This window comes from Apis mellifera, linkage group LG4, assembly GCF_003254395.2.
Source record: "Apis mellifera strain DH4 linkage group LG4, Amel_HAv3.1, whole genome shotgun sequence".
Classification (NCBI taxonomy): domain Eukaryota; kingdom Metazoa; phylum Arthropoda; class Insecta; order Hymenoptera; family Apidae; genus Apis; species Apis mellifera.
The window spans coordinates 4,156,067-4,182,445 of NC_037641.1; the positions used below are offsets into that span (position 1 = coordinate 4,156,067).

General features: G+C 38.5%; 1 protein-coding gene and 2 long non-coding RNA genes across 7 annotated transcripts in view; 2 read left to right on the plus strand and 1 right to left on the minus strand.

The window, feature by feature from the left end:
- Positions 1-26,379, minus strand: part of LOC411054 (polypeptide N-acetylgalactosaminyltransferase 2) — a 182,292-nt gene that overhangs the window by 143,910 nt on the left and 12,003 nt on the right. The window lies entirely within an intron of this gene.
- Positions 2,624-11,603, plus strand: LOC113218749. 3 transcript variants are annotated; one of them, XR_003304600.1, is made up of 5 exons: positions 2,624-4,868; positions 4,956-5,035; positions 5,108-5,391; positions 8,762-9,095; positions 9,193-11,603. It is a non-coding gene; the product is annotated as an uncharacterized LOC113218749 (long non-coding RNA). The 3 variants fall into 3 exon arrangements; XR_003304599.1 differs by having other exon boundaries at positions 2,624-5,035; XR_003304601.1 differs by having other exon boundaries at positions 2,624-5,035; positions 5,157-5,391.
- LOC113218748 lies at positions 13,194-24,949 on the plus strand. Of its 2 annotated transcripts, XR_003304598.1 has the most exons (3): positions 13,195-16,826; positions 17,253-18,506; positions 18,567-24,949. It is a non-coding gene; the product is annotated as an uncharacterized LOC113218748 (long non-coding RNA). The 2 variants fall into 2 exon arrangements; XR_003304597.1 differs by having other exon boundaries at positions 13,194-16,826; positions 17,253-24,949.

Sequence of the window (26,379 nt, forward strand, 5' to 3'; positions counted from 1 at the left end):
CAGGGGGAGAGAATTTCACGTGGGCTATCTCACCGACCCCGGCTCCGACCTGGTGAAACGAAAGTGACAAACGAGGGTATCGAGGTGTGGCCGTCGAAATGTATTCACCCACCCCGCTGTGTACACGCGCACGGGTCAATGGGCACGTGGATTCGAGCACGGTTCCTATGTAAATGCATCGTTCTCGACCAAGAGGATGCGGGAAAGGTATGGTTGGAAGGTATGGCGACGCTGTTTATCTCCGAAAAGGGATATTTGCGACAAGATTAAAAATAGAAAGGATAATTGGTCGGCTTTAATGTTCGTTTTATCTTATTAACAGTGAAACGGATATCTTTAAGGTATATTTTCGTACGCATTCGATTCTGAATCAAAGGAGAGCGGTTGTTATAATAATATAATGTAATAACGACAAAAAATTCGTACCACTTCGCTGAAGAAAAAAGGAAAAAGAGAAAACTCGAGGGGTTAGAAAATCTGAAAGGGTAACTACATTATGCAACTGTTCATTAAGTGAAATGGTCAAAAACTTTTTCCAATAAAAATCGCGGAAAGAGATTCAAGAATAATGTTGCAATATAAAACACCAATGACCCAGATACCTAACCGATAAAATCTACAAAAGTCATTTTACACTTTACACTCTTTCGTTCGAGGGCAATACACGTGCGAAAAATCGGCTCGTACAGCTTTGATCCAGCGAAATCGCATCAAATCTTATATATCCGGAAACATCCCCGAGTTTCCCCTTTGAGGAAGTCGAAATCATATCTTTCGGGCGTTGAACGTTTTTCCAAAGCGGAAAAACGTAATGAAATTTCGCCGATTTTGTTACGAAGAGTTTCAACTTTCGTCACCTCCGCAACGGATAATTTTTCTCGAAAAGGGTGAACCTTTCCTCGAAGGGGAAGAACTTCCGTACTCCAACTTTCCTCGATATATTCGAGAGGCGATATTAAATCGGAGGATGGAAGATGCACGAGGATATTCAATGAAGTTGAAGGACCTCTTGGCACGTGCACCTCCCCCACCCCCACCCACGTACAGGTAAATATGTAAAATACAGAAAACTGCTCGGCCCCGGAACGGTTCGCTTATGCCACATATTTTTCTCGTCAGGGCGTGACACGATTGCGAGATTCCATCCACGGGGGGATTCACATCCGATGTGTACTTTAATCTTTTATCATGCGCATATTCGATCCATGTTTGCGATCTGGAACGCTGATTCAAAAATCGACACTCTCCCCCTACCAACTGGAGTGTTGTTAACACTCCGATGATTTTGTACACGAATGTTCCAACGCGAATTCAACCCGTTGATTGATAAAGAATAATATAAAATCGTGTTTCCCCTCCCTCTTCGTTTATCAAATCGAAGACCTTTAATTCCTGTTACAGTGCACTATGTAAAGGGATTTATCGAACGATCGCCATTGATCCATAAGCAAATTCACCGGAAACCGTCTTTCCACAAGCTCGAAATCCGTGAGGAGGGGGAGGGGAAACAGATTAGCAGGGCTTCGAGATGGAGTATCCAGGAATCAGCGTTAGATCAGGAACGATGGGAAAACGTACAAGTTTCATCCCATTATCAACGTTACGTTATCGAGATTTCGTTTCTCTCTTTTTTTTTTTTTTTTCATTTTGCCAGCAAGTCGATGATTCACGAACTCTCGAGATCTCGAATATCTCGATGTCCGTTGGAAAATAGGATCGATCCATGAGTCGAGTCCGTGCCGAGGGGGAGAATCTATAAAACTAATGGCGAGTTCCTAAGAGAAAACTCGAGTCATGGACGGTCGAGTCGTAAAGCTAAAAGTCGATGTTGCAATTCAGCCAGCGACAAGGGGCCATTTTCTTCTTTTATGGGAGGAAGAGAGAGGGAGTAGGGGGTCTCATCAGCGACCGATCGTTGAAAGAGACGCGAATGGAGTTACTTAAGTTGCCAGAATCCTCGTAAAACCAGTTAACAAAACGCTGAGGTTATGTCTAATTGAATGTAAGGATAATTAAAGAGTCTAGTGTTTTTGAGCGCACTTTATTGCCTCGGTGAGGCTCGTTCGTGGGGAATTTGCGAATGAGTCCTTGTTAAGACTCGCTAGGTTTTATGACAGTTTAGGTAATTGCTATTTTTTGATAGTTAAAGTTTTACCACTTTTAATATCTGGATAACGATAGTTGGTTGGGTTAGAAAATTTATTTTTAATTTGAAGTTGGAAAAAGTATTAATAAATTATATTCTGGTATAAAGTATTGGTAATAATTCTTCATCAGATTTTTTTTTTTTTTGTGTAAGAGAAACACAAGATCTTATGATATCGTGATATCAAATTCATTTATATATTCTTCTATAAAGAAAATCTGATCTTTTCCTCAAATTCACAGTTATAAATATATATAGCAATATAATTCCACGAATTAGGCGAAAAATGAATAAGAAATGGTCGATGTGTCGCGTAATCACGAGTCAGCAAATTTATTGATTACAATAAAATCCAATTTCAAGAATCCAATTTCTTTCCTTCGATATCAAATTTCTTTTGCTTCTCCTTTTCTCACATACAAATTTCACAAAATCAATTTTCAACTCAATCCATCATTCATAAACAATTTCTTTTTAAAAAAAGAAATCTATAAACTACGTGAAATAAATTTAATATAATGATCACGAAATGAGAGGAAAATTTCTGGAATCCAAATTTTCTTTCTTTAACGATCCTTCTTCGAGATGATTAACAATTGATCAATTAAACCGTTTAACTTAAAACAATTAACAAACGAAAAATTCAATCGCGATAATTCTAATTCCAATTCGAATTGGCCCAGGTTCCATCAATCTCGAGGGCAATCTCGTCGTCATTAATAGATCGAGCAAGGGAAAACGAAAACGATCGAACAAATCCGTGCAACGACACGAACAGCGTACACGATCGATTAGTTGAAGTTTGCGGATACCGATTACAGTTAAACACACGTCTTCCATTCAAAAGATTGCCAAAGGCGTTTCGTTTTACTACCATTAGCGCCGTTCCCATTGTACCACGTCGGATGGCGTGACAGTGGCGGTGGCACACCTGCAAGTGGTTTTATGAATGGACACAGAGAGTTGAGGCAGAGTGTAAATTTATACGGGCGGACGGATGGTCACGCGACACCGTGCGATGTGACGCGAGCTGTTTTATTGGCGTATCGTCACGGCCCGATGGAATGCCTCGATCTATTAATGAATGAATTTCTCTCTCTCCTTTTTTTTTATGTTTCGCGCTTTCAACAATTTTTCCAACGAAACGATTAGACGCAAATACTTGGTTAAAAGAATAATGTAATTTTCTCGGAATAATATTGAAAATTGGAAAGCTTCTGTTTATATCTGAAATAGAGGTATGAAGATGTAAAAAAAAAAGAATGATTTTTGTTGTAAATTGTCGACACTGAAACATAATTTGAATGAATCTAGATTCTACGAAATACGATTTCCAAACTTGATTCATAAATATGATTAACAATATCGTTTTGAATGAAGCGGAGAAACGAAGAATGTGATATATTATATATACGGCCACGCGACGAGTCAGCAAATATATTGATTGTACTACTGCGTTTCACGTGCCGTTATTAATGAAATCGTAAAAAGAGTTTACTCGATTTAAACGAATTTCATCGAAAGAAACTTCATCATTTTTCGCAAATCAAACGCGACGAATAAGGTATAACAATATTCATTCCACGAATCGAACAAAAATCCGAATGAGAAATGACACGTGCTCACAGGACAAACAATTTTGCGGTCTCGGAGCACGGAATAGCAAATCGCAAAATCAATCGCGATTATTGATGGCACGATAACTAGGCAAAGCCGCAAAACACGCCGATTGATGCTGTAATAGTGGTGCTGTTGCGTTTAAATGCGGCAATGTTCTCTTTGCCAAGAAGATATATTATCAAACAATGATATCTCGCAATTGCCTTTTCATTAGAAACGAATTTGGAACGAAAATCGATTAATAAAACACTGACCATATATATCTCGTTCGTAATTTCTCATAAGTTAATTGTATTGAAATGATACCATGGAATATTTTTTCAAAATTCTTCTTTGAAAAAAATAATAACGTACGAATAAAATAACATTTATACCACATCTTGGAAAAGTGATAATATTCATATTGAAGAAGAGGTTGGACAAGAGAGTGAAGAATATTCCTTATAAATATGAGAGACAGTGGCCGTTCGAGGAACGTTTGAAAGGGGAAAAATGAACGAATTGTGGTCTCTCGGCGACGACTACGACAATCCTCGTCACGCGGAGTTTACCACTGATCTCGTTAAAACTTCAAGTCGACTGGAAGGTAACCACAAAAGTAAATCCCAAATCGGTCTCCGCCGCCGGGAATGAACGCGATAAATTTTTCCCCGAAACTTGGGTCGAGATTCTCACGGGGTTCGATTCCCGTTGGAGCTTAGAGTTCTTTAAATTTTTCAAAATTCCACCGCCCCTTTTCGAACGAGAAAAAAGAATCAACGGGAGAAAAAAGCGATGATCTCGATGATCTCACCTCCGTTGTAACTTGAAATAACAAAGAGAGCAAAGTTTCTTTACCTGTTCGCGAACGAATTGATTTCTAAAAATTCATATCTCGTGTAACGTAGAGATAAGCAGAGTATACGCGATATGTAACAATGCATCAAACCAAACAGAGGGCTGACGCGAAGATAACACAGACAAACAGATAGCGAGAGGAAGAAAAATGGCGGCACGTCCTCGTAATATGGTCCCAGCGTCGATGTTCAACATGATCAATCGTCCACTCTTCTTCGAGCAGAGAACGTGAGCAATATCGCGACAATGTTACCTTCTTGAAATTGTAATTTTTATTAAGCTGGATACGTCGTTCCTTATTTTTTAATCCCAATGTCCACGCATCTTCTTTTAATACTTTATCTTTCCACAGAAATAAAATCATTGATAAGAGGAACGAAACTACGAGACATTTAAAATTTAACATGGGCAAACCAAATTTCCAAATCCTTCGTAAGTATTTAAAAAAAAAGAAACTTTTATAACGTTTGAATGATATGAAGTTAAATTTGCATTAAATTTCAGATTTACAAATATAATTCGTACATGAATTATCGAATTATCTATTCCCTAGTGCTCCCTAGTTTTCTGCCTAGTGAAAAATCACTGAATCCGAGCCGTAACCAGCAGAACAAAGGGGAAGAAAAGGAAAGATCTACATGATTCATGTTCACATCGAAGAATCTGAACCCTCGGGCACATAATATTCGCAAACTTCGACGTCCAATGGCGCTCTCCAGGTTATCTAAATGGCCTGAGAGGAGATACGCGGTTATCTACACGATTCGGATTATCATAGTTTCAACAGGGTGCGTCGAAATACGGTTCTAAATTCTATATAATTGGCGACATTCGAGTTATTCTCTAATGGCCCATCGAGTGGAAGATATTCACAAATGATCGTTATTGGGGGGAGGGTAACGGAGATTGAGCACTGATCTTTCTGTTTACCGATACTTCGATGTCGTCGCCGGGACGTAACTCATCCCTCCCCCTATATGTATATAATCCCCCTCTCCTGCCCCTCCAGCTGTTTCCTTTCCTTCAACAACGAGTTGACGATCTGACACTCTACTGTCACTGATAATGCATTCAGCGTCTCGTCAATGGCAGCCAATCTGACAATGTTCGCTCTCCCCTTTTCGTATATTCGTGACGCGCGTGTATACGAGAGCTTCGACGTATAATCATTTATATGAGGACAAGACTGGCAGGAGTCACACTGTGCACGTGAATGGTCTGTTATTAATCATATCAGTCTGGACAGGTTGAAATGTTAAAATGGGGGTATGCTGGCACCGTCATTTTCACACCATCACGTTCATTGGAATATTTATATATATATATATGTATATTTTTTTTTTCATTGTGATTCATCATTTATCATGTGCAATGGAATCGTAAATTTGATAATTGTTTAGACAGAATTTCGATGGAATATTCAAGAGTTATTATTTTCAATTTTCAAATATTTCCAGAAAACATAGAGATATTATACATAAATATCTTCTTGGTAAATGTACATTCTACGATTAGAACATAACTCATTCGTTTCTTGAGTGCTGTTTTAAATCAAACTTAAAAGAAAGGAAATATAAGCCAAAATTTGTAGAGAGCCACTCACGAATCAAGATTTGGCACAATGTACTGTGCCATTGGAATTTTTTATACATGTGCATTCGTGTCCATGTATCACACATATATAAATATCGAATTCAACAATATTAAAATTTCTTTATCGATGCAAAGTCATCGAAATTACAGCCTCGATTTCAAACGATCAACAACTCTTCGATTCCCAACGATTGAAGAAATTTATCGATGATGACAGAAGAACAATCTTAAGATTTTTAAATCGATACAGTCTTCGACGTCTTTGTGATTGTTACACGAAATACTAGAAGATAAAATTAGAAATCTCGAAAGATTGGAAGAGTATTATATATATTGGCGAGCAAGGGGGGTACCGAAAGTCCATTTTCGTGGAGGTGGACGACCGTGACGTGACGAGTTTTAAATTTCCCTTGTCGTTTCGCGGTCGGGTATCAGCTGGAGGATCGTAATGTCGGCAAAAATCCAATATCGCATTCAATAAGCTGCCCCGTTCGAGAGATTCAACCCCGTACCGGCGCCACCCTCCAAGAGACTCTTGTCGGCGAATCCGCCAGCATTTCCGCCACCCCTGTGTACCACTTGATGACTACCCCATCTCCTCCACCAAGTGAACCAAGATTTTTTCCCCCCCTTTATTGACTTGGATCAGCGTTATCCCTTCGATCGAGGTTCCCATTTATCGTGCAACCGACTCTCTTGGCATGATAGAATCCCGCCCGGATTATATATCATGTGTACATACATATATTCAAGGAAAATTCGGAAAAAAGAGTCTTGAATGATAAGCACAGTGATTCAGATTTGATTTTATAATATAGATAATCGAAAAAGTTATGAGAAGAATAAATTTTGATTTAATTAATTATTCTTTCTGCATAATAGAGAACGAATATTGAAAAACTCTTCTTGGATTTTGGTAAATCTCAACAATCATTTATACCTTTAGAATATAATATCGTATAAATTTTATAAATGGTATTTTATTATACCATTTTTTATCGTAAAAGGAAAGAATTTTCTTTCATTTTATCCCATAAATATAATCGAACGGATGTTTTAAAAATTCTTATAGATAAAAAAAAGCGATTAAAAAATTATGCATGAATGCTCGACGAGCTAACAACGAGGGATCGAAATCGCTAAAAAAAAAAAAGAAAAAAATATTCGTACAACAATAACAAACGTGACGTTCACGGATAGATCACTCAATAACGAGATTCCATCCATTAATGAAAAATGGAGAACAGGGATCGCATAATATTTTCCCGCGGAAAATTTCCCGGCGATTTCGGCCTACAGAGGGCCGAATAATTTCGAACACGGTGCGAGGAATTTATTGGGAGCAATTTCCGTCGGGACTTTGTACCGAAAATTAAAAAAAAACACGCGCGGAGGCAAAAAAAAAAAAAAAAAAAAAAAAATAGATGGAAATAGAGCTGCGAAAAAAAAATAAAAAGAAAAATAAATAAAAGCGGCAAACGCGAAATAACTGCACAATGAATTTACAACGGTTTATCGAATACCTCCGAACGGAAGATTAATTCACTGCCCCACGATAATTCGGCCGCGTGTACCGTTCATGCCAAAAGTATTCAAGTATTAGGCAATTTGCATCCACTGCGATCCCAGATCAATCGAACGCGTGTTTTCCCGTTTAACTGCTGTTTCAATGTATAGAAGAGAAGATATAAAGATTTACGATGATCTCCGTGAAGTTTTTACACAACTTGTTCAAATTTCTCCGTTTCAAATAACGAATTGATTTCCTCGAGAAATTTTTTAAAATTTATTTTAAGTAAAAGAATTATAATGATTTTATCACTGGAATTTATCACTCGGTTTTTATTTAGAGAAATAATTATTTAATTTTTAAGAATGTTCCATTGCATTAAACAGATAATAATATTGTTATTCTTCTCTGTTCGACTTAGGATTATCTCGAAACTCTATTTTTCGATACTCTTCGATAGTCTGTTGTATTGCCTGGCCAATAATAGGATGTTTCTACTGCAGTGCTCATATTTTTCAGGCGAAATGGTTCTGTTTGCGCGTTTGCCGCGAGACAAGTGGTCGGGACGATGGTAGAACTTGTAGAAGAAAGACATGACAAGTTTTGAAAAGAAAGTAGAAAAAGAGAAATTATTATTTCTCTTTTCAGAAGGCTTTGTTTTCCAGATGAAAGTGGAAAAATGAAAAATGTATCTCTCTGCCGTAGAATTCAGGATTTTATACCACGGTAGAATATTTATTCGTGGAGTAATTTCAGCCACAAATACTGAAATCTTTATTTAAAACGTATCTTCTATTTATACTTCCTATGTATGCATATATATATATATATATATATATAAAATAAAAATTAAATTGTGTAACATAAATTTCCGCTTAAATATAAAAGAAAATCGCGCAAGTTTTATTATTATTTGAATAAAAGAAGCTTAAAAAAGTAAGGTTAATTTTTAAAATAAAACTTAAGAACAATATCAAACTAACTTTCTTAAGCATTATAAAATTATTATACAATTTTCTCTATTGTTACTAACGAGACATATATAATTCTTCCAGAAAGAATTCGGCTCTGTCTTAATCTACATCACAGTAAATTAATACTGTACTCATAGCTGAAAGAAAACTCAATTGAACCGAGGCTGAATTTGACGCACTTTCAAAATAGCCCATTGCGACATTGGGGCTTAAAGGGTTAACCATCTTTGCAAAGAAAGCTGGGCGGCGGTTTTCCGGGAAACAGAATCGGTGCAACGTCCCGGAAAATGTGTTTTATCGATTGCATGGCCTACCGACCAAGGACCGACCGGTGAACCTAAATTACAGGTTGCGTGACAGTGATATAGCCACCGACACAGGAAGCAACAGTAGTTGCTCGAAGACAGGAGGAACGGTACCTGATCATTGTATTATTTTTTTTTCTTTTTTAAACTACGGTATTCGAAATTAAGTGTACCGTACGCGTGTAACTGTAAATCATCTAATTCCAGTGATTTGGTGCTCGAATGCGGAACGCGTTTTCCTTCCTTGGAAGGAAATGGAGGGGGAGAGGAGGGAGAAGGAAAGAAAAATAAGTATGGAAACGCGAGGAAAGAGATAAGAGAAGCGGCTTCTTGGTTGCGGCACCCGGTCTACTCGATGAAATCGATTTGATTCTATTTTCCCGCGGCGCGTGATTTTTCTTACCTCGTCGGATGTGAGCTTTGTCGTATTTCACGCGACTTCTCGTTTCCGGTATCGAGAGTGTAAAGGGAAAAGGGCGAAATAAAAGGTTCACGGTGTAAAGGAGGATTTTCGCGCTTTGTTCGTGGGCCAAAGTCGCGTGGCTGGATTAGAATGGGATCGAGAATCGATGGAGAATAGGATTTGTAAGAATTTCGATTATTTTTTAAAGATGTATGTATGTACTCGATTTCTCGACAAATCTAAGAGCACGATACAGTGGATAAAATTTACGATATTGAGAAACTTAAAACGTAGTTTGCTGAATAACTTTTTTCTTTCAGAATTCTTTTTGAACGATGCAAATAACAAATTTGAGAAATATACAAGTATTAAATTTTAAACATTGTAATACAATTTATATATTATGGATAATTCTTATACTATTAAATCCTGCGTTCACGAAGCGTAAAAAGAAACAGGAAAAACCAAACACCAAGCAAAATTACGTCGTGAATTGTTTATAAATCTACATAAATAAACGAAAAGCTATCGGATAACGAGCGATCCCAACCGATTACATTTTTAATAACTCCATATCCCGGACGTAGTCGTACATATCATTTTCGCTCCCTGAATTATTCTCTCTCCGATTTTCCGATCGATATTTAATTCTCGCTTAAAAAAAAGGAGAACAGTAATCGAAATCTTTCCCATTCTCAGAAAAGGAAGAGGAGAACGAGGCGAATGAAAAAAAGGAAGGAAGAAATGTTTGTATTTTTGGCATACGTGATCCACCGCCATATGGCGGCCCTCGTTCAACCTTCACCGCCTCGTTTCGAATTCCCGCTGGCTCCTTCCATTCTTGCCAGCCGACTCGGAAAAAGGCACGGGTAATGGACAAGATTCGGGGGCGGAATAAGGCGATCACTATGCATTCGACGCCCGTATACCGTGGCCAGGGCCGTATATACGCCAATAAAAGGATCCTCCCCCTCCCGATCCGCGAGATTTCTCTTTATTTCGGCATCAGCGGCATCACCCGATCCTCGCTCGGCCGAGCAATCGTGGCCCTGATTTCGAGAACCGGGCGCAGATGCCGCGCCTCGTTTCTGACGGCTTCGAAAACGAAACTGGTTCCTTCGATATCTCGATACGGCACGTGGCCCCTTCTGCAACCGGCTCCAGGGGATGGTCGTCTTTTATATATCCGGTAAATAACGAGACTGGCTAATGTAATTTTAAAGAAACCGTGGCTTAGTCTCGGATTAAAACGAGCATACAAACGTTTCGAGATGTATTTCTGTAGAGAATGATATTATTCTGATCAAACAAGCGTTCTCGAGTAGGAAAAATGAATTTACGAATATCAATACACGTCTATCAATTTCGTTAAACAACCACCATGCCACGAAACCATGCGTTTTAATATAATTCCATCAGGGAATGAAGCAAACTATATGTCGTTTTATACCGTGCACGCAATTTAAACTTTGCCTCGCTTTGTAGCCGAATGAAAAGGTTCTAATTCGATAGATAGATTCATTAAAGGAAGGCGCGTAGTTTTAGCTTCCCTTGAAATAATTTTCACCGAAGAAAGGTCTTCTAATTTCAACCCAATCTCTCCGAGATACGAGGCGAGGTAACGACAGAAACTCATTAGGAGCGATATGCGGTCCGGTTTGCGGGGATGAGTTCAGATATATTCGGCCAGGTATCGCGCGCGGGGTCGCGGGGTAATCGTTGGCTCCGTTAATTCAAGTTAGTCGGGTGTAAGGACCAGTCAGCTGGCTGTGAAAACGCATTAAGTTCGAGTCGGCGAATCCATTTTCCGCGCGTCGGTTTCCGCCACGCCGCGGTAAGCCGCAACACCGGCCGGCTAAACTGACCGAACGTTGGCGGGAAATAAACGTGGCACGCTGCATAATACTGTAAATAATACAAGGGTGGATTTTCCAAACGATCGATCCCATTTCGCCCAGTGAAGTTTCAATCTCGATATTATTATTATTATTATTTTTCCGACTCGAAGGAAACACGATTCTTCTTGATTTCGGGTGGATGTTATATCTATCGAGGAACTTCTTATTGCAAGAGGTGAATGGATATTCTCTAAGGAAGAATAGAAACATAAGATCCTACTTGATTTTTAAAGCTAAAAGTTTAAATCATTGAAGAATTCGAAAGTTATTGCACGAGATAACAATACTTCTACGATATAGTAGAAAAATTAATTAAAAAAATTAGTTTACGCTCATCTATGTAATATATTCAACAAGCTTCGCTTTACACAAATAAATATTAAATATTAGAACAAAATGTGAACTAAGAGGTATAATTGAACGAGCAAAAAAAAGTCTCCAAGATGCGTGGTAGATCCATTAAATAGAGCGCGGAAGCGCAATCTCGAGGAGGCGCGTTCCAATTTGAACGAAATTGATCGGCCGCGATTAAAAGCGGTATGCGAAATCACGGTGTGTCCATGATTTTTCAGCACGAGCTGGAAAAGGGTGGCCGATAACCGGGGGAAAAAGCGGTGTTCCTCCACGGTGTTTCCGTGCTGCGACAGCGCAACTCGAGCACGCGATAATTATCGGTGGCGAGCAGCCGAGAACGTCCGACAGAATCAATTAACCGTCGTGGCGCGATGCCATCGATCCGCGTGGACGGCGGAAAGATCGATTATATATCGCGTGTCGCGATCGCGTAATTAATGACGCGTAGCGGAACGATTAAAGCTCCCGCCCGTGAATTGCGGATTTTCGAAAGCTGGGTTTCCAGGCTACGAGGGTATTAGTCGCCGCGTCGTGTCGAAAAAAATGGATTTTCGACAAATCATCCGGACAAATAATAATATCCAGTGAAATTCAGTTTTTGCGTGAACGAAATTCGAAAGTAATTTGTTATATCGAATGACAATAAAGTACAACTAATCAAGATTATTTTGAAATATTCGAGTTTGCGGATACGTTTGATTCGAAATTGGAAAGGGTTTGGAGAGAGTTAATTATAGGCTTACATGAGAAAATTAGAGAAAAGGAAATTCTTAAATTCCGAGCGTAATACGTGTAATAATAGTGTGAATGAAATTTGAAGATAATTTGTATTGAGCGATGATGAAAGTATGTGTAATTAGTCGAGCAAAAGTCTTTGTACGTTGTGTTACAAAGAAAAACTCGTTTATTCTATGAAAAATTCGATTTTTATATAAAAATTTGTGGGTAAAGCATAATGAGTTTGTGCATAGAGGGATTTATTTTTGGGGGAATTTTTTTGAGCGCATCAATCCTCAAATTTTATCTTTTTTTTTTTGCCTGGAATAATAGGACAATAAAACTTGAATATTTTATAATTTAAAATTTCATTCTGTCTCTCATATATTATTGCGAAAATAATACTGAAACTTTAAACGTACGTTGCACCCTTTTGAAATGATAAATAAATACAATACTTTAAATGTTTTAAAAAACAGAATAATTTTCTGAGATTATAATTAATATGACAATAACAAAAATTAGCTTACAGATACGTTCTATACACGTGACTTTATTTAGTAAATGACCAGCAATCGTTAATTAATGAAGTTTTAAGATAGTTCTAGATTAAAATATGCGATTAACAATAAATACTCCAAGTCTGGAATTTATTTCTCTGGAAATATCAGTCAACAAAATAACGCTTGGTTAATTCGCTAGATTCCTATCATCGGTATTTTAGCTTGGTGAGAAAATTTAATTACCCAGAAGAAATTCGAAATATCTTTCACGTAGAATCTAGAAATACACGCGCATACATACATAAATAATATTATATAATAAAATATTTAAACAACAGCAAATTACTCTACTATTAATATAGATTAATAATGTTAAGAATATATTTAAATTTTTCAAAGGATATTTCAACGCACGAGTTATACCTCGTTAATTTCTATTTACATGAAACAAATATTCTTACAAAAATCAATCAAAAACGGAGAGTAAACGGAAGTTTCTCGATATTTGCATGCAATTACCGCTATGCAGTTTTCCCTTATTTCCACTCCCTTAACATGACATTTTATTTTATATCGAATAACGTTTAATAAACTCGATCCTCGCTTCTTTATCCCCCGACATAAAGTAAGCGTGAAGATATTTTGCTTTACACAAAATAGACACGTAATTTCCTAATAAATCTCGACCAGATTAAAATAATATCGATTATCCGGCGAGAGAATAAAAACTTTGTACTTTTTTCTCGATACAAAAAGTTGTATCTCTGGAAAATATATTATAACCAGCATTTAAGCTATTAACGTGTCGCGTGCTCGAAACTTGAGAAACTTTTATTCCAAAGTTTACTTATGAATCCCTGTTTTACAATAGTTTCATAGATTTGTCAAAAATATCGTATCAATCATGCGTTCCTGGTCCCAGGAATCAAAATATCTTTCGCTGCAATTTCCCTTCGTATCGTAAAATCGATAATGCAAATAAATAAAGAGGAGTGAATCAAAGAAACATTCGAATGAACATGCAAGATACACAATATCCAAACTTCCATCGGTTCTTCCACTCGTCTTGACGTCTAGTCTTCGCGAAAGAGAATCGATCAAACACTGCACTTCCCTTCCTCACAATCCAGTCCAACTTTCTTATCCCCCTCCTCTCTAAAATAAAATCCACATACGAAACGAAATTTCTATTTCACGAACAGAATTCGCGATGGAAGATATTAGATGGGGCAAATTTATCGAACGTAAACATCATTTTCCGGCTCAATAATCCGTTAATCATACTTTGAAAAAAATTCTTCGTTCCAGGCGATCGAGGAAAAGTTAAAAAGAAAATAATCGAAGATCATCAAAGGAAAGATAAAACAGTGTACGACTTCGAAAACCGATCGAAATGGGCAGTTTATTTTCAACCAACCGGCAATCAGGAAACGGTTCGAAGAATCTTCGAATGACTTTCCGATTGTTCGCCGATTGAATTTCACGCGAACGTGACCGTGTTAAATTCTCCTCTCGTTTAATGCAATCTTAAACCGGCGATCCAACGAGCCGACCCAGTCGTTTCTTCCTAATAAATTCACGCAGTCTCGCACACGCGATTCCATCCGGGTGGAAAGGCGGTGACACGCGGTTACGATCGATCGAACAGTTGAAATTTCCACGCATTCTGCCGCGGGCAAGCAACGATCAAGCTGCGGTTTCTATCTATGGGTTCGCATTCCGGGTTAAACTCTGTCCGTTTCCACTCGCTCGGCCCCATACACGATCGATAGTTGTACGTTTAATTAAAGCGGGCTAAAAGGGGAACGACGTGAAATCGCGGCAAAAAGTGAGGGTCGGCACTTGGTGGCTCTTTGAACCGTGGCGACTTCATCGATCATCTTGTAATTGGAGAGAGGATACCTCTCCGCATTTTTCACCGTCTTTCTCGCCGCGGTTAAGCTTCGATCCTGTTTACGGTTCTTTTTCCCAATTAGCGACGTGAGAGAGGATTCGTAGATCGAAAAAGGGGGAGATTATTTGCGATCTTCGATCTTCCATCTCCGCGATTTATCGCGCGTCGTAAATTTCTCTCGATGCTGTCTGATCGAAAAAAGTTAATATATTCGCGGAGCGATTCTCGAAGAATTTGTTGATTCTGGGGGTTAAAACAAACTTGGAAAGTTGGCGTGCAAAAAAATGTCGGGGGTTTTTACTCATCGATCGAAGTTAGACGAAGCGAAACACGGATAAACAGCGCTCTGTTTCTACCTCTCCTCGTCTAAATGAAGTTTGTTTTTTAAATAAATCATAATGCTTTGTACGTTTTCGCAAAGCATGTGCATTTCTGCGCATTTAAATTTTGCATAAATGCATAAATGCATTCACAATCTCAGGTAACAAAACTAATGAACTCGTTAAAATGATCCCAGTTATGAATTTATGAGAACATAAGTATTTATTCGTTTTTTTTATTCAATATCATTAAATTTTGATTTTCTTTTGAGAAAATGATTTTAAAAAATGAAAGTTCTTATTCGTAGAATCAATTAGTTTCGAATATTTAAAAAAGATCCGCCAGTTTTGTATCGCCTTGTACATAGTTTCCTGCATACCTCCTTTTACTTTTACTGTAGAGGTATTTCGGATCAAGGTCAAGCCTAGAATGCCTCGAGAGAGCAAACGAACGGAACTATTTCAAACTATCTAAATGATCTCCACAAGTAATTAATTCCTGTGATTTCATCCCACAGTGATTTTATTAGATTATTGGAATATTAATGTTAGCATTATATTAGCATAAACGTAATATGCATATCGATTTATAGAACATTATTTTATTAATTAATTTCATTGATCAAGTTGATTGTAAACTTTTAAAGTTACAATTACGATTAATTCGAAGAGCAGTTTCTTGTTGCGTGCGATACACTTGCTTGAAATTTGGTAACTTTGAAACGGGTCAGATTTAACCCGAATCGAAACCTTTCGAGAACGAAAGTGATCCGACGTTCGATACGGTCTTAAGTCGCGTTCCTATCTCGGTTGTGCAATCGTGGCCACGAAATCACGCGAATAGAATATTCATGAGTTACCTTGAAAAGAGGAACTGCGATAGACACTTGCAGGCAAAGAGAATAAAGAAATTTGGCGGGAACGTTCAATGTTTATTTAATCCGTGTACCGATGGAAAGTTTAAAGTTTTATTGATATCCACATTTTTTTTTTCAGGAAATAGAAACGCTTTAAATATTGAAGTACTTGAAGAATCAACGATGTAAAATTTCAATACGACGAAATGATAAATGCGAACTCGAAAGGACAAGATAAGGAAAACAAGACAAACATCTTAACATGGAAAAATTCTGGTGTGTCTGGAAATTGGAGCATTTAAATACCTATTCGGGAAGACAATTGCACACTGATAAGATCCGAATATGTACTCGATTTCGTATATTGGCCCCTGATCTAACGAAGTCTCGTTCTCAAATATAATCAGAGAAGGAAATCGCTTGTTCTTCGAGAGAGGAATATTCGCTTTGGCGAGCGATAGAAAGAAACAGGGATCGCATACGGTTCGATTGTTCGCCGCGTAAATATCCCACGTTGATTCGTTTTCACACACGTTCCACGCGCGAGGAAAGTAAATCGGTATTCCGGCGTTCCTCCGCGGCGACGTGACAACGTTTCACGTTGAAACAAAGTGTCGTGGAACGGCGGCGAAGTAGAAATCGTGAGAGATTATCCTCTGTCTTAATTAACTACCAACTTACGTGACTGGGGGAGAGAGAGGAGGCGATCGCTTTCGAACGATCCCAACCTTTCGTTCGGAAAATAAAACGAAGACGTTTTCTCAAGAATCGAGTGTGCAACCTTAACTCGAGTTGCACCGTTTGGTTCGCTGAACAATACTCGTTATTCTCTTAATTATCGCGATACGAGGAGATACGGCGTTGAATACTCGTCGGAGAATAAATGTAAAAAAAGGTAAGCCATTTTTTGTTCCTTTTTATTGTTAATTAGCACGATGGATAATCGTGTAACGGATGTATTAGTACGTTGCCTATTTTTGATAAAAATTATTAGTTTAAAAGATACATATTTTAAGTTATCACGCGAAAGATAAGGAATATATGCGAAGCTTCTTATCTATTTTCTTTTTTCCTTATGCTTTAAAATTTAACTTCGAACGGAAAATATCTGAATAAATAATTTTTCCTTGAAAATATAACCATCTATAGAGATAATTATTCACTTTGGCATCGAGTTATCGAGTCTCTTTTACATTATTCAATTTTTATTTGAAATATATTTCCCTGTTAAACAAAGGAAATATTCAAGATATTTCATCCTCCTGTAGATTTATTAGAACGTATATAATTCTAATAATAAAATATCATTCTTTTCTTATAGGATACATTTATTGTCACCATCCATCAAAAAAATAATAAATTATCAAGCAAAAGTGAAATTCCTAAATTACATCGATGCGTTGAAGAATTCTTACTCTCACTTTCGAAAATGAAATAACGTAATCGTCAAGATTAAAGAGCTTTTGTGAAAAATCTCGTCGTCCATCTTAAAAAAAAGAATCTTCAAAAAACACGAGAGACGAAAAGTTACACGTTTTTAACGACGAGTCGAAAAAAATCCGAGAAAAGATCCGAGATGGAGCGCCACCGCCACCATTTCCGGTCACCATTTCTCACGGCCGAAGGAAGGTAAATCGTCGTTGCGTGAAACACGAGAGGGCGCGATTGTTGCGGCGCGTCCCGTGATGAATTTCACGGCCGGGAATAAAGAAAGGCCGGGAAGAGAGGGAAGAAAAGGAGAAGAGGAAGAAAAACGGTGAAAGATGAGGCCACCGAATCGAGTCGAACGCCGGGTCTCGCGAGCACTCTGAGTGCGTTTCCTGTCGGTCGAACGCACTCAGGAAATTGTACCGATTCCTCGTTTTGTTAACCATCGACAATAATGTCGGCCAAGGAACTTAGAAAGGTTTCTTATTGCTATTGCATTAGGTGCTCGTGAAGGGTTTCAGTTTTTCATCGAACGAGAGGAAATATTTAGAGAGGAGTGTGGAGGATGAAGAGCGAATTAATTCTTTCCAAGCGAACTCTTAATATTTTTACCTTTGGAATACTTTATAAAACAGGATTTAACAAAGGATATCGCTGCGTTTAAATATAATATAATTTGTACTGAAAAATAGTACAATAATTCAAACAATTTAGATAACAATGAACTTGTTCGTCAATTAATGTTTGGTTAATTTGTTGTTTCAATTTGATCAATTGGATTGTTTAATAAACATCGTACGATTAATTGATTTTTTCAGCTACAAAATCCAGTAATATACCGATATTTGATGAATATTCCATATATAAAATATCAAAAATAACAAAATGATTCTGTTTTTCAGTTCGAAAGCTGTGCATTATTATTGGAACGAATAAGAGATGTGCACCATTAAATTTCAAAGGTTTTAAATGGGACCATCGAAGGGTTTTGATCATATCGGTTGGACTTCTACAATCGTGTCAATTGACATAAAAGTAGCAACGACAACGAGTATTTAAATCGCGCGACCCAACATAATCGATAGCAGTGGACAGGATTCACAGTGATGATGGGATTATCGTGTGTTCATCGAACACTTAACGCGACGTAATGTTTTGAAATTTGATAATCGAATTAAGCACTCGATTCGAATTCATCTTTTTACAGGGGCACCGTTCTGATTCGACACATTTGTGTTGTGAGAAATTATTCGAAGGAAGAAAGAAAAAAAAAAGAAAAGAAAGAGGAAGAAAATCAGAAAAAAAGAGGGAACGAAACGGTGGGTGCGAATAAAAAAGTGGAGAGAACTGGAATAAATCGTGTCTATTGTCGCGAAGTAGATCGAAAATTAATTACTGCTCGACAGCCGTGTAATTAGTAATTTCGTTCCAAGGGACAAATTATTCGCGCGAAGGAAAAAAATGAGCTGCGGTGTTTAGCCAACATGTAACGAGAGAGAGAAAGAGAGAGAGAAAAAAAAGGAAACGAACAATCGGATGTAATTAACTCTCGATGAGATGTTTCCCCAATTACGCTTCGAGCGTAGCCCGAATCAGCTAATTACTTCCTCAAATTGCATATTTTTTTCTCTCTTTAACAGTTGCTTTTGACAATTATGAAAAACAATATGCGAAGTTTCCTTTCAATATTGCGTACATGTTCATCACATGTTTTAATCGATTAACAGATATATTTGAGAAGTTAATTTGTTTAAACTGTTGATTAATCATCATTGAAAATTTCGCTCGTAATATTAGACGAAGAGTTCCGAATCGATTATTTCATTCGAATTCGAATAATTATCACTAATTGCCGAAGAAGGATTTCTTACGAGATTAAATTAAAGTATTTCGATCGTAATCCAATATTTATTATTAACAATCCGAAGAAAATTGTCCTGAAGAAAACTATGAGTCAATGATAGAAAAAAAAAAAAAGAAAACAAAATGGTCAATGGAACGAAGAGAAACTTTACGAAACATTGAACGAAATCGAGTTGGTCCCCCGTTGGATCAATGTTTCAACCCCCTTGGGAGGGTTGGAAAGACCAAGCGTAAAAAGACAGGGCTCCGCCGGGTGTTATGATTTAGAGGACGTAGATGACACTTGTAAAGCGGCCATTGTTCGACCCGACCCTTTTTGCATGGCGGTTCCATGGCGATCCATGGTGATCCCCGAGCGAGGGGATCCTATTTTGCAAATACCGCGCTAACGACTGGAAATCAACGAAACAGGGCCACGGGCGGGTGATTTATCGTATCCTGTTGGCGGAACGATGCATCACCCGTGGAATATCGGGCCGAATAGAACTGAATTTCCTTCGTTTGCATAACTCACAACTTACGCCAGGTTGGGATTTTTAACGCGAGCTGAACCGTGCGTAAAAAAAAAAAAAAAAAAAAAAAATATCGCCAACGATATTCCACTCCCGCTTCGAATCTCTCGTTAAAATAAATAATTTTCGACCGTGTTATAAAAATTGTTATAAAAACGCGAGTGAAAAGAATCCTATTCCTGTTAAATCGTCCTGGAAAAAAGAAGGAAGCGATGATGCGTTGAAACATTGTTAATGTTCTATTTCTATTTTTAAATTTTACGTTGAGATAATTTTATCGAAGTTGTTTCGTTTGTATAATTTTCAACTACGTTTACTACGGGATGTTTCAACGCCAAACGGGACGGTCTGTAGAAAAAGTTATTTTATTTCCGTTAAATTGCTGTAAAATGGAGCGTAATGGACGTGTAAAAAATATTTATCGCCGATGTTCCATCATTATTTTGAATCTTTTGTTTCGTGTTAAATTCTATTGAAACTCTTTCGTTCGAGTAATTTTCAAACCGTGTTGGAATACTCTTTTTAACGCCGGTGAAACGATCTGTGAAAAGAGTCATTGCAAACTCTTTATCTCTGTAGATTGTTATAAATGTCACGGGTATTTTATTTCTTTTAGATCGTAATTAAAAATGTTAAAAAATGTTTCGTCTTTCTTGCTTGTTTATCCTTGAAATATGATCTTGAAAAAAAAAATAATCCCGACGAGGAAGAGAGGAAGAATCGACGATAAAAGGAAAAAGAAAAAAAAGGTCAAAATGATCGAATCTAATGAAGCGATTAATATAAATTTCAGTAATCAAGATGCCTCGATATAGATGTAAACGAGAGTTGTACATGTATCGTGGTACAGAGAGAATGGTGGAAAAAAATTAGCCGAGGAACCCGAGCCGAGCTTTAATTAAACAAAACTCGACCCGACCAACTATTCGGTGTTCGTTCACATTTTTAAATTCACGTGAATTTCCTGTCGTGGTCCCCGCGACACAGTGATGCGACTTGGCTTAATGCTCGCGCTGTGAAATAAAGCGTGAAAAAGCGAATATCACATCGCTTACGAATCATGAAAAAAAAATCACCTATATAATCCTGTTGCTTTAATAATTCCTGAAAAAATATATTCGGATAATTTCTAAAAAAAAAAAAGAAAAGAATGGCCATTCACGAATGTCAAAATGATATTTTAACCAGACGAAATAATCTCGTCGATTCGTTCGATGGCGAAAAAATATTCGGATAATAAAATGAATAAAGAAGAAACGTTTGATAATATCAAAGGTTAAGAGTGCATACATCCGTTATTCTTTCAAGAGACTATTTGTAAAAAGACTTAATTACTTGGAAGTCCAATTATTTTAAACATTAAAAAAAAGAAAAAAAAAGAAGGCCATTCTAATATCTCTCATTTTCTCTTTCTCTCCTCTTCGGGATAAATTTTTCAACTCTCTAACTGTACGCGATTAAAAAGAATCGTTCGAGTTACTTAATTTGATAAAAGCTATCCGACTAATAGAAAAATTAATACCTTCCATTTAACAGACCATTGAGAGGCTCTTTTTTCCCGACCTAATGGTCGTTTCAAAAAGATTAATTTCCCTGTATCGTTTAACTACAGCGAGAATATCTTAGTTGAATCCTTTTGGAGAAAATATCTTGTACACCACACCGTTTGAATATACGCGACGTGCGATGAAAAACCGTGAACAACGCGATAGATGTTTTCGAATGATGAGCAATCATTAAAAAAAAAAAAAAAAAAAAAGGAGTACGCAGAGATAAGGTAACAATCGTCCAATTTGCAAGATCGAGTTACGGCGGAAACTGTACCCGAATAAAAGGGTTTTCCGTGGAAATATAGGGATTTTTTTTTTTCGCGTGCATGTAACCGACCGTGCACGCGTCTCGCACACACATGTACACACGGCTCGGCTTAACAAAAGGGAAGCGCGTGATAAATCTGGTAGGGATAGTGAAGGGGGTTAAAAATTAACCTGGTTGATGCTGCTCGCCCTCCATATCCCGGTTATTTATCATGATCTACAGTTTATTGTTCCTAGGGAATTTGCTGGGAAGTAGAATTCATCTCTAACGCGTGCCAGCATGAAGGAATAAACGAGATTAATCGAGTACAATTTACAGGGAAAATTTGATATTAATTGGAAAATAATAATGGAACGGTTAAACTTTCAATGATAAATGAGGCTGAGTGAAAAAAATTCACAGTAATTATTTGAAGATAAACTTAAACTTGTACTTATTCCAAACCAATTCCAAATCTCAGAAAGTATCGAATATCGAAAATTGGCATATGATTCAAAAAGATCAATATCGATCCTAGAGAAGTCTATTCTAATTATCATATTCGTTGATTACAGTTGAAACCCTCTGCATCTGGATTTCATCGAAAAGGAGAGAGGTGAAAGAAGTCGACATCGGGAAAGAGGTCGGTCTAGATAGATATTCGGCCATTCTGCTTTTTCCTCCCCCGGAAGGAGGAGAGATCCTATTTAATTGTGATTAACGCGCAACCGGAGGAAGCTACACTCGTAGAAATAAAATTAAAACGGATAAATACTGCGCACTGCGGTATTCGCCGCGTTCCCAGAGGTGGTTGCACACACGCCACCCCGTGCACCCCACTTGAAACCACTCTGCGAACCACCCCTTCTCGCCGTTCTCTGTGTTCGCGTCCCTTTTTAACCCCGGCTTTGCCATCCTCCTTCTTCTCCTCCTCCCGCCTTTCTGTCGCGCCCGTTCGAGACCGTGTACAATGACGAGAACCTCTTCTTCTCCCGTATTTTCGTGCGTTTCTCGTTTCTAGCCACCGTGAACGCCGACGACGGTGGCCACGAGTGATATCGAGCGGGCAATTTCCGTGCAACGATACCACGTGTAACGACACGAGGGCCGAAACGGGTTATTAAATCTTCATAACCAGCTTGTTTTACGGTCAAGATACCCTCAACCACCCCCCTTAATCGCGTAACAAGAACGATGCACCCACCGCGCGGCGCCACCGAGTCGGAGAAAGATAATTAGCGTTTCCTTTTTTTCTTATTTCTTGCTCGATTAACGTCGTTCCTTTGTTTTTCACAATGGCTTCCTTTTATTAAAAATTGCTTATCATTCCAGCGGTAAATTCAGAGGACACGGAAGAATTCGAGAATCTCGAGAATAGATATTTTAAATAAATATAATAATTTTTATTTGAAAGAGGATGGATCTGGTAAATTTTGTACACGCCATTCAAAGTTTTTCTCATTTCCAGTTTCACATTGAAACTGCTCGAGCTCACGCAATCAAAATTTATTAATTTAATAAGATTCTAATACCAGGAAAATAGAACTTTAACTAAGATTACTCTCGAGCAGTTTCTCTAATTGCTATAGAAATGCCTAAGATTTCCTTCTTTTCACTCGCTCCAAAACTCGATCGATATTTCAAAAGTTCGTTGGAGCAATTCGGTTTCTCTTTTTATTTCATCAAAGAATATTTCCCGAATGAAACTATCGACAGCCGAAGGAAGGAAACGTCGCGTGCAAGAATCGTTCGATTATCGTTGAAAATTTTTAAAACCCACGATACTAAAAAAAAAAAAAAAAAAACCTTTCGAAACGAGCACAGATTATCGTCGGACGTGCAAACGTGGAAAAGCCACGAACCGCCATCTTCCCCCGAAACGAAACGTCGTTGCACTCGATTACTCGATTACTACTCTGCCCTTTGGGAAGAGGTTACGAAGGTAGTGCAATTTCGTGCAATTCTCGCTGGTGTTCCCGGGGTCAATTACGTCGAAACGTTACCGCACAATACTACTCGACGAAGCTTGCACGCTGTATACGCACCATGGGGCCAAATTATGTCAGGTATCGGCTACATTAGGAAGCCATTGTGTCTCGTGACCGAACGAGGCATCGAACGTCCCGTGTAACCGGCTCATTGTCGGCCCGGGGCTCGAATAAATCTTGATAATTAACCACGTCGAATCGATTCCCCTCTCGAACTATGACCGAGATTTATTATGGGACGATCTTGAACAACAAGTGCAGCGGTAATTGCAAAGGATTGGCAAAAAATTCCCTGAATCGTCGAAGCATTATCTATCGCCGGAGAGAGGGATATTTCCAAAGATGGTGACTCGAATGTGTATCTTGAAAGAAGCGTTTTCCTTTTCCCGGAAAAGTCGGCGGAATCGGCTTTGCTCGGATACTTTTGACGGGAATAATCGTCTTCCAACGTTTTTCGGTTTTGTAGAGCTTCGATATCGCGGTTCCGCCGTACAATAAGTATCGTTTACGGAAATTCTTAAGAGCGTTTTTTCACAGGGACCGGCTCTGATGCTGGAATATCATGGAAAAAGATTCGCGAAAATAGCGGGAGCAAGTAGTAAGAGTATCATCTCTTTTTTCTTTTTGGAAATGGAAACGAGTTAATGTGGATGACGGAGAGTGTAAACGTCTCGGAACGAAATGGGTGGAGAATTGGCTGTGAACCGCGCTGCTCAACTCTTCGAAATACAATTTCCAAACTAATGGAAGTACACTGTTTTTCATTGCTGCCCGTAGTTCGTAGGGTGTATTGTCTTTGGTCTGAAAACCGAGAGAGCAAGGGACACGTGGACGCGGAGAGCGTTTGCATTCATTAATTACACACGGCCATGAGCATTAAGGCCAAGTTGGACACCAGCTAGATTTCTAATCAAGATCTCTCGACGCGTGTATTTAAATTGATTGCAAAACAGACACACGATTATTCACAGATATCTCTATTCCCGCAATACTCTCGAATTCCAATTATCTATCCGCGTGATATAATTTATCTGCTAATTCTTATACTCGGTGTTCGAACACAAACGTATAATTCTATAATAATTGCAAAAATAATAAGATGAAGGTAGAAAATTTCTTTTCTTTCGTCCACAATTTTAATTAAAATACGCCTTATCTCTTTGAAAGAAAAAACATTCGTCGAGCTCTTTGAACGGTAACATAGCTGGAGAAGAGGAAAGGAGGACGACGAGGAGGGTTGTCGCGGAGGGAAAACAAGAGTGAGAGATGCGTCGTCTTGGAGGCAAGCTTCAAAGCCGAATCGCGAAGCCGAGGGAGAGCTGATTAACCACGAATATTAGCGAACGAAGGAAAGGGTGGAGAGCGTAAAATCGTATTTCGTCCTTCCCTTTTCCCCTTCGAATCTCTCGTTTGCCGCGTTTCAGAAAAAAGAAAAATATTCCACGTTAATTAGAGCTCTCTTCATCCAGTGAGGAGAGATCGAACGAGAGATTTCGTTATTCGATTTATTTCCCACCCTCATTCTTTTTCACCCTCTTGGCGAAGGAGAAGATTTCGTCACAATTTCGGCTCGAATTCATCGTGGATACAATTTCTGGGATTAAACGAGTGTAGCCGGCTGATTCACACTAGGAAGAATTTAACAGTGCAGCGAGCGGCGACGACAGATGGCCGTGGAAGAAAAGTGCGATTAAACGGATGGCTCGCCCTGCCGCCTTAATTAGTCCAGATTTCTCTTGGCTCGCGAGCAGCACCGAAAACGCCACGACCTTACCCTATCTACGTCGATCTAATAAAGTTCACGGCACGTTCGTCGCCCCCTCCCTCCCTCCCTCCATCCATCCATCCGTCCAGAAGGAAGAAAACGGGCGCTTTTATTTCGCGGCCCTTGCTGAATCGCGTCGAACGAGACTGCCGCTCGAGAAGAAGGGGAGAGACGTGGATGGATCCCTCTTTGTCGTTGCCAGAACTTGCACACCGTTTGATTTTCTCCCGTAGATAGCGGACAGAAGGACTGTAGCTTCTATTTAAAGCAATGGTGAATCACGGTCTTTTAGTCTGTATTTATAACGGAAGAATAAAATAATCAAGAAGAAGAAGAAGAAGAAGAGGAGGAGGAAAAGGAAGAAAAAGGGCATTGACTTGACGGAAGGAAAGTGTGCTGTTCTTCAGCATATTTTCTTGCGAAATACGTAAGCTGCCTATCCATTCGTGGCATTACTGTTAACGATAGATGGTTAAAATAATTGATGAACGATCGAGGCTACGGATATAATCCTTTCTCTCCTCGCTTTTTCAACGAGACCGTTTTGAACAAGATGAAGTAATTCGAAGGGAATATTTCTCTTATAAATCTTCCTTTTTTTACAACTATTGCAATTGTTTCAGGGTTTTCTTCGAGCTTAGCGTGAAAGGATAACGCGTATTAAATGCATAGTTAACAAAGTTAAACATTTCTTCGCGATATGTTTACGCGGTAATATTATGAAGAGGATAGGAAGGCAAAGGTGAAAGCTTTTCTTCTCGCTCCGTTATTCCAGACGGACGAATCTATCAGATGCACCGTAAATGGAACAAGGGTCAAGTACCCCTGCGCTCCGGTTCTTTCTGGTGGCGCAGTAAAACACGCGAGACTGATAATTGGCACCGATCCTACGCCGTGCACGAGTCACATGGGACGATGTATATTTTCTTTTATAATTACGCAACGGGGGATGACCCGCTTCGAGAAGGGGGGTGAAAAATAATTCAATTTGGTAAAACGAATCTCTTTCTTTGCCTTTCCTCTGTCTTTTGATATACAATATTTTGAAAAAAATGCGAGAAGAGCAAAGGCGCGGATCCAATTTCCGTAACGTCG